General features: G+C 37.8%; 1 protein-coding gene across 2 annotated transcripts in view; it reads left to right on the top strand.

The window, feature by feature from the left end:
* Positions 1-11771, top strand: part of DDX10 (DEAD-box helicase 10) — a 249545-nt gene that overhangs the window by 59703 nt on the left and 178071 nt on the right. The window lies entirely within an intron of this gene.

The raw sequence follows: 11771 nt of genomic DNA on the forward strand, positions 1-11771 counted from the left end.
AGTAAAGTCTAAGCATAAATTACATACTTACAAAATAAGTGTAAGATTAGCATAGTGATTTCATGATGGTTTAAAATTTTAAAGTCTTTAGGGCAATACTTCTCAAGCTATGTTTGCTGAAGGGCTAGCATTTTAATTTCCAATTCATCGCACACCAATAATGTTATAAAATAGATTAAAGAAAAATTACTAAAAAAGTGAAATGAACGTTTTCTTGGCTCTTTTCTTTCTCTACCTTTTTTCCTGCCTTTTCTTTCTCTCTCTGGGTTAGATGATTATCTTCTCTTTTACTATTTGATCATAAAGCCTCTTTCTGTATTCTTTTTTTTTGTTTCTCCCCATTTCTTCTGTTTGTGTGGCCATAATAGAATACAGTGTTGTGGGGTGTTTGTGTAATGAATGATGTTTAATGAATGGAACATACTGTTTGTCATTTAGAAAACTGTGTAGTTTCTCTTTAACCCTTCCATGGCTTTTGGGTTATTTTTGATGAATGGGATTTGGCCCTGTAAGGGATACCACCACAGTTGGGATATGAGTGTTCCTTGGCCCTTTTTGGTATTAGTTCCTTGTTTAAGTTGTGCACTTTAAACAAGGAAAGATTAAGAGGGAGAAATGATTGGTAAATGGGCTTTTGGTAGGCACATTGACTATACAGAGAAATGTGTAGTAAGATGTATCTCCCTTGGCTGTGTCAGGTCGTATTTGCGGCGCGTGGGCTCTTTGTTGCAGTGCGCCGGCTTCTCTCTAGTTGTGGTGAATGGGCTGCAGAGCGCGTGGGCTCTGTATTTACAACACTCGGGCTCTATAGTTGTGGTGTGCGGGCTTAGTTACCCCTCGGCATGTGGGATCTTAGTTCCCCGACCAGGAATCCAAGTGGCGTCCACTGCATTGCAAGACGGATTCTCAACCACTGGACCACCAGGGAAGTCCCCGCACTTCTTGCTTGTAGCTGCATCCTCTGCAGCATCTTTTACATGGTAGACACTGAATGCTTGTTTCTAGCGTGGGGTCATTTGCTTTCAATGAGCCTCTCCTGTGGCATTCATTGACAGCACTTTCATCCTTAGTATCAAAATGAAAGAAAACAATAATGTAGCTCTTCCTAAACAAATCATAATTAGAAACATCTACGATGAAGTTTTAATAAACTGAATTTAAAAAAATTTATTTATTTTTCAAGCTGGGAGTGTTTTGCCATAGAATAAAAAATTTATCTCGATTAAGCAAGAGGCAGACCATCAATCTCTGGACATTTTCTCCCCAAGAACGCTGTTGCTGTTTTTGGTTTGTTTTCCTTTCTTTTCTTCTTTTAGCTTGCCTGCTGGCTGTTAGAACAGAGGTGACAGACAGACCTGATATACTGTTGGGTAGAGAATCTGCTGGTTTTTATTTGGCATAATAAATGATTGAAAACAGAGTGATATTTTGTTACAGTTCTAATAAAGCCAATACAGTGGTGATTCTTACAATGCATTGATTTTAAGCTCCAGAAACAAGTGCCTTACTATACTGGGCACTGTAAATGTCCCTGGAATATATGAAGAAAATCCTAAGCATTTGGCAAATGTGATAGAAGTCATGTATTGCAACTTTTCTGAGAGCACATAAAGGATGCAGCTCATATTTTCAGGGATAATTGCTCTTGATAAAATTTTCTTACTGTTGGTCTGTTCCCTCCCCACCCCTCACATTGGTGGAATAAGCGAATCAATTAATTTCTCAGTGGCAGTCAATATAGAGCCTGCCTCCAAATAATAATTCCTACCTGAGTTTGTTTTCTAAATTAAAATGGCATATTTCCCATTATTTCTTTTGTGTGATCACAATTAGAATAATTCTTCCATCTGCACGCATTTTCATGTCTGCTGGTTTATGTCATAGGAAGCAACAGAGCAGAGGAATGCTTTCTTCCTTGCTGTGCTACCTAATTTGGAGGTATACTAATTTCAGAATGTTTGTTGTAGGAAATGGTTGCATATTCCAAAAACAGTAAGAACTTGCTGAATAATGTTCTCTCCTGTGGTGTGGTTCAGCACTGTTTTTTTTTGCATTTTTTTTATCTATCTGGACTGTTTTTCCTATCTGCTGACATTCCATAAAGTAGAACTTTACAAATCAGAGAGTAGGTAAATTTCTATTAGGTTCTCTATCTCTACTCCCCACCCAAATCTTCTGAGACTGAACTTTTTTTTTTTTTTTTTTAAGAAATCTGAAAAGCTGACCTTTAGTGAATCTTATTTTCTCCTTACTATTTTCCATTAAGTGTTTTTAGGTTGACTCAATTTCAAGCATACTTAGTAGTACATGTTTTAATAGCTATTGAACAATTTTATTTAATAACTTGAACAAAGTAGTGGTGTTCAGTGGGTGTTTTTAGAAATAATAGTCTATTTCTAACTCTCCTCCTTCACATATTGCCCAAGAATATGGCATCAGTGTCCTGGAGCCTACCTACCTATCTAATTTCTAGCCTGTCTGCTAACACCAGCTTAGCTAACCAGATTTATAATGGATTTACAGTTACAGGATTAGACGTGGTATACTGGGTTACTCTTCCTCTCTTCCTTTCCCCACCTCCCATTAACTAGCCCTGTTCTGTGGTGGAAATTGCAGGTTAATTTGGCTTTTCTTATTCTTTTACTGAAAAGAGAAAAATTATTTCTAGGTTTCAAGAACCATGAAGAGTCTGAGATTCTACTCTACTTGCCATGAGTTAGCCTGCCATATTTTTTTTTAAAATTTTTATTTATTTATTTATTTTAGTTTTGACTGTGTTGGGTCTTCGTTTCTGTGCGAGGGCTTTCTCTAGTTGAGGCGAGCGGGGGCCACTCTTCATCGCGGTGCACGGGCCTCTCACTGTCACGGCCTCTCTTGTTGCGGAACACAGGCTCCGGACGCGCAGGCTCAGCAGTTGTGGCTCACGGGCCCAGCTGCTCCGCGGCATGTGGGATCTTCCCAGACCAGGGCTCGAACCCGTGTCCCCTGCATTGGCGGGCAGATTCTCAACCACTGCGCCACCAGGGAAGCCCAGCCTGCCATATTTTGATATATGTTGCTAGACAACTCATGGGACAGCAGGCCGCATGAGCTTCAAGTTTGCATTGGTCCCCCTGCCTCTGAGGTTCCACAGGGGCCATGCGAAGGTGTCCCCAGGTTGGAGCTGTCCACAGGGTAGCTTTGTGTCAGAGCTAGGAAGAAGACTCCTGGCAAACCTGCCCAGCCTTCACCCAGAGGGAAACGTTGTCTCTATTAACCTGGTCAGGAGGAAGTCTGTTCATTGCCCCCAGGGGAGATACTGTCTGTCTTCTAAGGCTGTATGCTGTGTTGACATCCTTGAAAGATAATCTGGAAGAGTAACTGATTTAAGATGTGCAGAAACATGAGAGACCCATAGGTGATTATCTCTCAATGCTTGGTAGCAGCAGAGTCAGAACTGTTTCCTTCTGGTTCTGTTTTGGTGTGTTTCTCCCAAATCAGAATGTAGAAAAACTAGTTTAAATGATCAACATGAATTCCAGAGACACAGATTCCTCCATGGGAGAACTGTTGCTTTTATTTGATAAGGCCTAAAATAGTGGGTAGTTAGGTTTGCTGGGACCAAGTCAGGTGCTCCAAAGTGTGCGTCCGGAGCAACCTGTCCTCATGCTGTCATAGCACTGAGCACGCTGCACTGTCATATTGTTTGTTTTCCCCACCGTATGATGTACCTTTACAGAGGCAGGGAATATATATTAATTCATTTTTGTGTCTTTATATCTGTCAGGGTTGCCTGTCATTGTAATAGGTTTTTAGTAGCTGTTTGTTGAATGAAAAGAATGAATAAATAAATAAACAAGTAGAGCCTTTTAAATTCAAATCTGGTTAATCTTTTGTCTGTTTAATCAGATTTCTTACCCCAGTTTGAGACTGTATCATTTGATAGAAAAATGTACTGGGAACACAAGGGGTTCAGAAAATATTTGTTGCCTGAATGGGTTAATCTTAGGTAGGACCCTTGTGTTGGATTAGAAAAGCTGGGTTAGGTACAGAGTAAATACCTTGTGTGAAATCTTTCCTAAGCCTGACTTTAATTCATCCATATCCTTTTCTTTGCATATTGGTTATTTTGATCTCTAGGACCTGTTTTCTTGCTGTGGTCCTCCGTTGTTCTCGAGAAAAATAAAAATTTAAGTGATATTTTGGCTCTTCACCTTTTTCTAAAGATGGTTGAGAAAATATTTTAGAAAAACTAACTTCTTATGTTGAACAGCCAGTAATTTTATTTTACTGAGCTTTACTGAGTAAAGTGAGTTTACTTGTAGAGATTAGTTTGATCCTAATGCTGTCCATCAGTGGGTTGTTTTAGGTCTAGATTGGTATATAGTTTTGAGCAGAGTGTGTGTTTAAATCACTATTTCCAGGAGAGTTTGCAAGACTCTTTCCCACCGTTGTGTACTTCTTCAGCCTAGACTTAACCTTAGCAAAGGCAGGTGGAGGCAGGCTTCCTGTTTCTCAGTGCTGGCACAGACGCTCCTCCATTTGCAGCACCACGTGAGTCCTGGTGTCCCCACACTTAAGAAGCTTGGAGAAGCAATTTAAGAACTACTAGACAGTACTTGTGCTGTCTCTTTTGAGACATGAGTAAGCACAATAATCAAAATTACCTAGTTATTTTAAACCAGAAATGACAGAATTGTTTTGGCAGGTCTGTGTGTTCACATCTGTGTTGGGTTTATATGTTCCTGCAAAAAGTGTATTTAGCAGTATAAAGGAGAATAATGATTCATAAGCTTTTTCAAATTCAGATCTACAATTCATTTATATGTAATTATATCCTCATTAATATCATTTTGAATGGCTTTATATGGTTTTCTAGGAATTCCTCAGATTAGAAGTTGAGGGAAAGAGTAGTTTCATTGCAGCTGGGGAAGCATTTTTCCAGTTGTGTCCATGTGTATTGAGTTGCACATATTGTGTGAAATGTAGAGCCTTAGCATGTGCCAAGAAACAATCATTTAATGAGGCTATTTATGTCTCTGGTTTTCTCAGGTTGAAAGACCCTGCTAGACTGCTTAGAACACCAGCTTCTGTCTTATTCTGTTGAGATCTCTGTAAAAACACCCATAGCCACTTCAGGGACTTATTTATTCCTGCTTTCACTGAAATAATTCATGGTTCCCAGACCCAAAAGTCTATTGAAAGAATAAAAATACTGAACCTTTAGGGATAGTGGGTTAGTCTGAGCATTTGGGATTGTTTGTGTCAGTTGGCCTTAAATATCTTCTGCCACAGTTTACCCCCGTAGTTAATCAAGTGTTTATTTTACTCACTTAATGTGGACATGTTACTGTACCAAATACGAAACAATTGGACTTGTCAGCTCTCAGGAAAGTTACAGACTTGAGGAGATAGGACATTTATGTGGAAATGTTATATGAAAAAACAATATAAGATAGCTGTGTAAAAAGGATAATGTAAAATATTTACCTAAATAAAATGTTTTGAATTTAGGCTAGAGTCTTAGAGATCTTTCTGAGTAGGTGGGACTTGATTAGTACTAAAGGCTGTGTTGTATCTGATAGGTGGAGAAAGAGGGAAAGGATATGAGCAGAGTTGGGGGCAGTAGTTTGGATCATTAGTTTTGGAAGAGTAGAAGAGCTTTGCAGGAACCATGAGGCAAGTCAAGAGTGATTCTATTTATATGTCTTTGTATTATCCAAGTTCACTACTATGACCACTACTGCAGTTTAAATATAAATCCGATCATAGTATCAAGTAAAGGAAAGTTGATGCAGATTCATCTTAAAACATGACTTCTGAAAGTTAGTCTTCCTTTTTACAGTTCTCTGAGTAGTCCTAATTATTATTACAATTAGCATTTATAATTGTGATTTTTATCAGTGAGAAGAAAATAAGTATATCAGATACTGAACTCTTCTAGACCTTGAAGATCTGATATATGGTTCGATATGTTGGAAATTAGTGCATCATGTTATTCCCTTCTCAGTGGAAGACTTCCAGCATGTCTCTCATATCCCCTCTTTTTAGATAACAGCTTTATTGAGATATAATTCACGTATTATAAAATTCGTCTATTTAAATTGTACAACTCAGTAGCTTTTGGTATGTTTGCAGAGTTGTCCAACCATCATCACAATCATAGAATATTTCATTACCTCTGAGGAAATCCCACACCCTTTAGCTGTTACTCCTCAAGCCCCCATTTTTCCTCAGCCATAAGCAACCACTAATATATTTTCTATCTCTACAGGTTTGCTTATTTTGGATAGTCCGTATAAATGGAATCATATATGTGGTCTTTTGTGACTGGCTTCTTTCACTTGAGATTATGGTTTTAAGCTTCATTCATATTGTTGCATGTATCAGTACTTCATTCCTTTTTATGGCTGAATAATATTCCACTATGTAGATACACCACATTTTGTTCATCCCTTCATCAGTGTCCATCTTTTGGCAATTATGAATGATGCTGCTATGAACATTCGTGTACAAATTTTTGTGTGAACCTAAGTATTCATTTCTGTTGGGTATATACCTAGGATTGCAGTTGCTAGGTCATATAGTAAGAATGTTTAACCTTTTGCAAGTCTGTTTTCCAGAGTGATTGTACCACTAACAGTGTACGAGAGCTCCAGTCCTCCCATATCTTCAGTAGCACTTGTTATCATCTACCTTTTTGATTATAGCCATCCTACTGGATGTGAAATGGTATTTCATTGTGGATTTGACTTGCATTTCCCTGATGACCAGTGAGTTGCTTATACTCATGTTGTTTTAGTTTGGTTCAGTATACAGAGCATAAGCATTAAAAGATGATTAACAATACCTGTTAGCTTAGGTATGTTATAGAAATATTTTGGAAGGAGATAGTGCAAGGACCTGTGAGGGTGGGACTTGAATTGAGTCTTGAAGAAAAGAATTTTAGCTACAATTGTGATTATAAGGATTTTTTAGCAAGGCGATAGCATAAACAAAGCCTTGCAGATAGAAATGTACATTTCATGTTGTGAAAGTGTACTGGGTGGAGTTGTGAAGGTACATGTAAAGGAATCATAGCTAAGTTTGGATAGGTAGGTTGTGCTAGATTAGGAGGCTCAGTATACGAATTTGATCTTGATAGTGTAAATAGGGATCATTTAACATATTTTTGTTTAGTCTGATTATATATAAATCATTTTTGGTAGATCAGTCTGATCAAAATATAAATCAAGGATAGTAGATAGGTGTCCTATTATATGCTAACTGATTAGTTGGTGTTGGCAACCTGGATCTCTATATTGAAAAGAATGATAAATTCAGTTTGGCTCAGGGGACCAGAGTGTGGTGATTGAATAGTGAGGCCCACTTTTAATATGGTATGGAAGAGTTTTGACAGGATCAATACTTACTTCCCATTTCTAGGTAGACTGAGGTGATTGATAGCAGTGAATGTAAGAAACATGGAGAGAAGTGTTAATGGCATAATACTGTGGGGGCAAAATGTTTGTGACTTCTACCCAGACATTCCTTTTGTTTTCTGGGTAACTTACTTACTTACCTGTATACTTTCTAATTTCTTTGACTCATTCCCCATCCTCTTCATGCCTACCACTATCCTCTCCCTATTCTTTCCTTTGGACTGTTAAATTAGTCCCCTAACCGATCTCCTTTCTCAAATCCATCCTCTAACATAGCCATCAGAATTGTCTTAATTAAAGGCACATCTAGTCAGTACTATTAATGATCTTCCTCTTGCTATATATACTATGACTCCAGAGTTATTGAGTCATGGAATTCATCCTATCAAACTTTTTATGGATTTTGGCCTTCCTGAGACCTTGGGGTACACTGAGTCCATTATCAGGTTTCAGACAGAAACATGTACGCACACACACGAGCCTGCACACGCGCGCACACACACACACAAAGTAACATTGAAAAACAGTTTAAGTCTGCATAGGGGCTTCTATGATGTAGGTATAGTAAGCGTCTAATAGACTGATCCTCCTGCAGTTAAGAATCATAAGTTTTGGACAGAACAAAAACTTAAAGACTCGAGAGAGAGCAAAAGTAAGCAGATTTTAGAGGGGAGTCAAAACTTGCAAGAAAGGACTGGCTGACACAGGGTGGATTTTCTGTTGTGGCCCCTCTGTCCTAAGGATGGGCCACAGTAACAAAGTGGGAAAAACTCTCATAGGAAGTATGCAGTCTTACTGGCCTGAGGAAAAGAGTGGGGCTAGGGCAATTACGGCCCTCAGAGTGAGAGGAGACCTCTGGAAGAGAGAGGCGGAGAAGGAGAGCTCCAAATCATTTTAAGGCCATTTAACTCTCCTTTGTCAGCAAATGATAGAGCAACTAGATTTAAAGAAATCAATAGACATATGAAAACATTGAGAATGTATCTGGATAATACTATCAACTACCTAGGCCTAACTGATATTTTAGAACAATACATCCAACAACTGCAGAGTATTTATTTGTTTCCAGTTCACATGGTGTTTTCATAATACATTATATACTAAGTCATAAAATAAGCATCAATATATTTAAAAGGTTTGAATTCCTACTGAGTATGTACTTTGATTACAACTGAATTAAAATAAGAATCAGTAAAACATCTAGGAAGACCCCAAATACTGGGACACCCAATCCATTCAAAGCTTGAAGATAGTGAGTATCCTTGCTAATTACCTATTTTTGTCTTCTCATTGCTAATATTGACATGAATATGCATTTTAAATAGTGGGGTAGAAGTACAGAGGAACACAGAATGGGTTACATATGAATATTGAAATCTGTATCTGGATTTTTTCCTTAGCTTTATTGAGATATAATCATGTAGATATTTTTAAAGGCCAGAATGGTAAAGGAAATAGAATTCCATCCATTATTATATACAATTTATGAAATAGGGATTTGTTACGGTGTACTATAATTCTCCTAATTATCGTACTAACAGTGTTTACACTGTTAATGATGGGAATCTTTATTCCAGGAATGGGGGATTACTGCCGTATTTATTTCACTCTTCAATAGTTTGTTAGCTTACTGAAAGGTTGCATGTTTTATCAGGACAAATTTAAAAGTTCTCTTGATGCTTAAAGGTCAAAGAACTGATCCTCTTTTGTTATTCTTGAAAGAGAGAAACCATGTAATTTTATTAAACGCTTCCTTTAAATGCTTGGTTTTCTTCCTCATGCTTCTTGGAGTCTTCACTGCTATAATTTTTTTCTGTAAATGTCAGTATATATAGAGTGTGTACTACAGTATGAAGTAAATTGTGGCTGAATCCCATTTAATCTGTAAAATTTTATTAATAAAATTGAGTTATCATGAAAGAAATCACGCTGAAGCTAAGTGTTTAATGATCATTTAGAAGTCTAGAATTTCAACCAGGTGTTTATTTTGACTTAAGTTTTATTTGAGCCAAACTGAGGACAATAGCCTGGGAGACATCCTCTCAGATAACTCTGAGGAACTGCTCTGGAGAAGCATGGTTTTCAGCACAAAGAACATCGAACAAATCAGGGATACCTTCCTTCATGGTTTTAAAAAAAAAAGATCAGCGTGTACACGGCAAGTCGGTAGGGCCTTGGCAGCTGGGAAGGGAGTCTTATCATCAAAGGAGAACCAACATTGGCCTCCCAAGAAGGGAGGCATTTAATCTTTATTTTTAACATGGAGGTTCTTTACTTTTGGTCAGTGCACCCGTTTCTTTAATAATTAAAGCAGATGTATGTTTGATAGGCCACAGACAGGTTGTTTTAGTTAGCATAAAATTCAAGTTAAATCATGAGTAAGCCAGAATGACCTCCCCATACTTCAGTATGTCAAAATTTCTTTCATCAATAGTGTGATGATTTGATATACATATATTGTGAAAGGATTTCTCTCACAGAGTAAATTAACAACACATCTGTCACCTCACCTGTGTGTGTATGTGTGTGTGTGTCTGTGTGTGTACATTTAAATTCTGCTCTCTTAGGAAATTTCAGTTACATTACACAGTGTTATTAACTGTGGTCACCATGTTATACATTAGATTCTTAGACCTTCATCTTATAACTGAATGTTTGTATCCTTTTACCAACCTTTCCCTCTCTCCCTCATCTCCCAACCCCAGGCAACAACCTTTCTACCCGCTTGCAGTGACTAGTTTTTATGTGGAGGTGTTAGAAGTACATTTGTGTAGGTTCTTCAAATTTAATCTAAGATTAAACCTGCTGATTTGCTTCTTGCTCTTGATGTGTACTCAACACAAGATAGAAAAAACAAGTAGAGGTGTCCTCATGCTGCCTTCAGCATGGCAGTGCTTTGGGTTTCTGCCACCTATTTCTGCTTCTCTCTTTACTTTCTCTCTTGTGGCATGAATTGGGTAGAGGTGGCTCACCAAGTAATTTATGTAGAGCTTTGGTTAAATTCACAGCTGTCACCACTGATAGCATGAACATCCAGTAGTGTTTTATCTAGTAACCAGTGATACATGTGATGCCTGTTTTGCATCACTAGCATGGATCCATCTTGGTGTGCTTCTGAATGAGTAGGTAGCTGGTGAATGTCATGACTCAGTTGGAACAGTTTTTGTTGTTCTGGTCTAACAGCCAGATTGGATTGTCATATGCCATGTAATAGTCATTCACTGTGGAATGATCACAGTGGTGAGAACTTGTGATGTCTATTTGAAACGGTTTTGTATTTGTCATATTCATATTATATGCACTTCTAAAATAGAATTGGTAGAAAATTACAAGACAGTATTTTCCCCAGCACTAAACTATAAACATAGCCTAACATTTTGCCATGTTGAGCAGTAGCACCTTAATTTTTATATTTCCTAGGCAATTCAGTGTTGTTTTTTGATGCCAGATTTTGAGTCGCTACTAGACAGTGAATGTCACAAAAGTTCCATTTTTGTCCCTTGAGGCCTGGCACAGTAGGTACTAAATAAATATTTGCTGTATTGAATTCTGGTGGCCAAACTATAATGTTAGAAAACGTATAGCTCTTTATCATCAACTAGAAACGTGTTTCATATCGATTACCAGTGACTGTTAGCAGTCTTTATTTCAGAAAGGAGACTTCATAATGCATAATAATTTGTACAAACCAAATTTGTTTAGTTTTTTTTATAGATGGACTAACAACAACACAACTGGAACGCTCATTAAAAATTTATGTCTTAATCACAAGGCACAAACCTTGCGTAACTACTTCCGCACTTATCCTTGGTTGGAGAAAGTCTATCTAAATAGAGCCACTGTTTTCTAATTTTCAATGTTAAAAGTCTACTGTCCTTCACGGGGAGGGGGAAGGGTAAGCTGGGACGAAGTGAGAGTGGCATGGACATATATACACTACCAAACGTAAACTAGATAGCTAGTGGGAAGCAGCCACATAGCACAGGGAGATCAGCTCGGTGCTTTGTGACCACCTAGAGGGGTGGGATAGGGAGGGTGGGAGGGAAGGAGATGCAAGAGGGAAGAGATATGGGAACATATGTATATGTATAACTGATTCACTTTGTTGTAAAGCAGAAACTAACACACCATTGTAAAGCAATTATATTCCAATAAAGATGTTAAAAAAAAAATAAAGAACAGAGGCATCCTAAAATTTAGATTGTTCTCAAACAAACAAACAAACCTACAAAATGGAGTCATCCACTCCAACATAGATAAACATTCCAAAAGGAAGCAACAGTACTGTATTATTACATATTGCCCTTACAAGTGTTAAAGCTACTTCGAAATGCCCAACCATTCCCCACCTGTCACGTTTTTAGTGATTAC

The sequence above is a fragment of the Balaenoptera ricei genome, chromosome 8 (genome assembly GCF_028023285.1).
Source record: "Balaenoptera ricei isolate mBalRic1 chromosome 8, mBalRic1.hap2, whole genome shotgun sequence".
Lineage (NCBI taxonomy): Eukaryota > Metazoa > Chordata > Mammalia > Artiodactyla > Balaenopteridae > Balaenoptera > Balaenoptera ricei.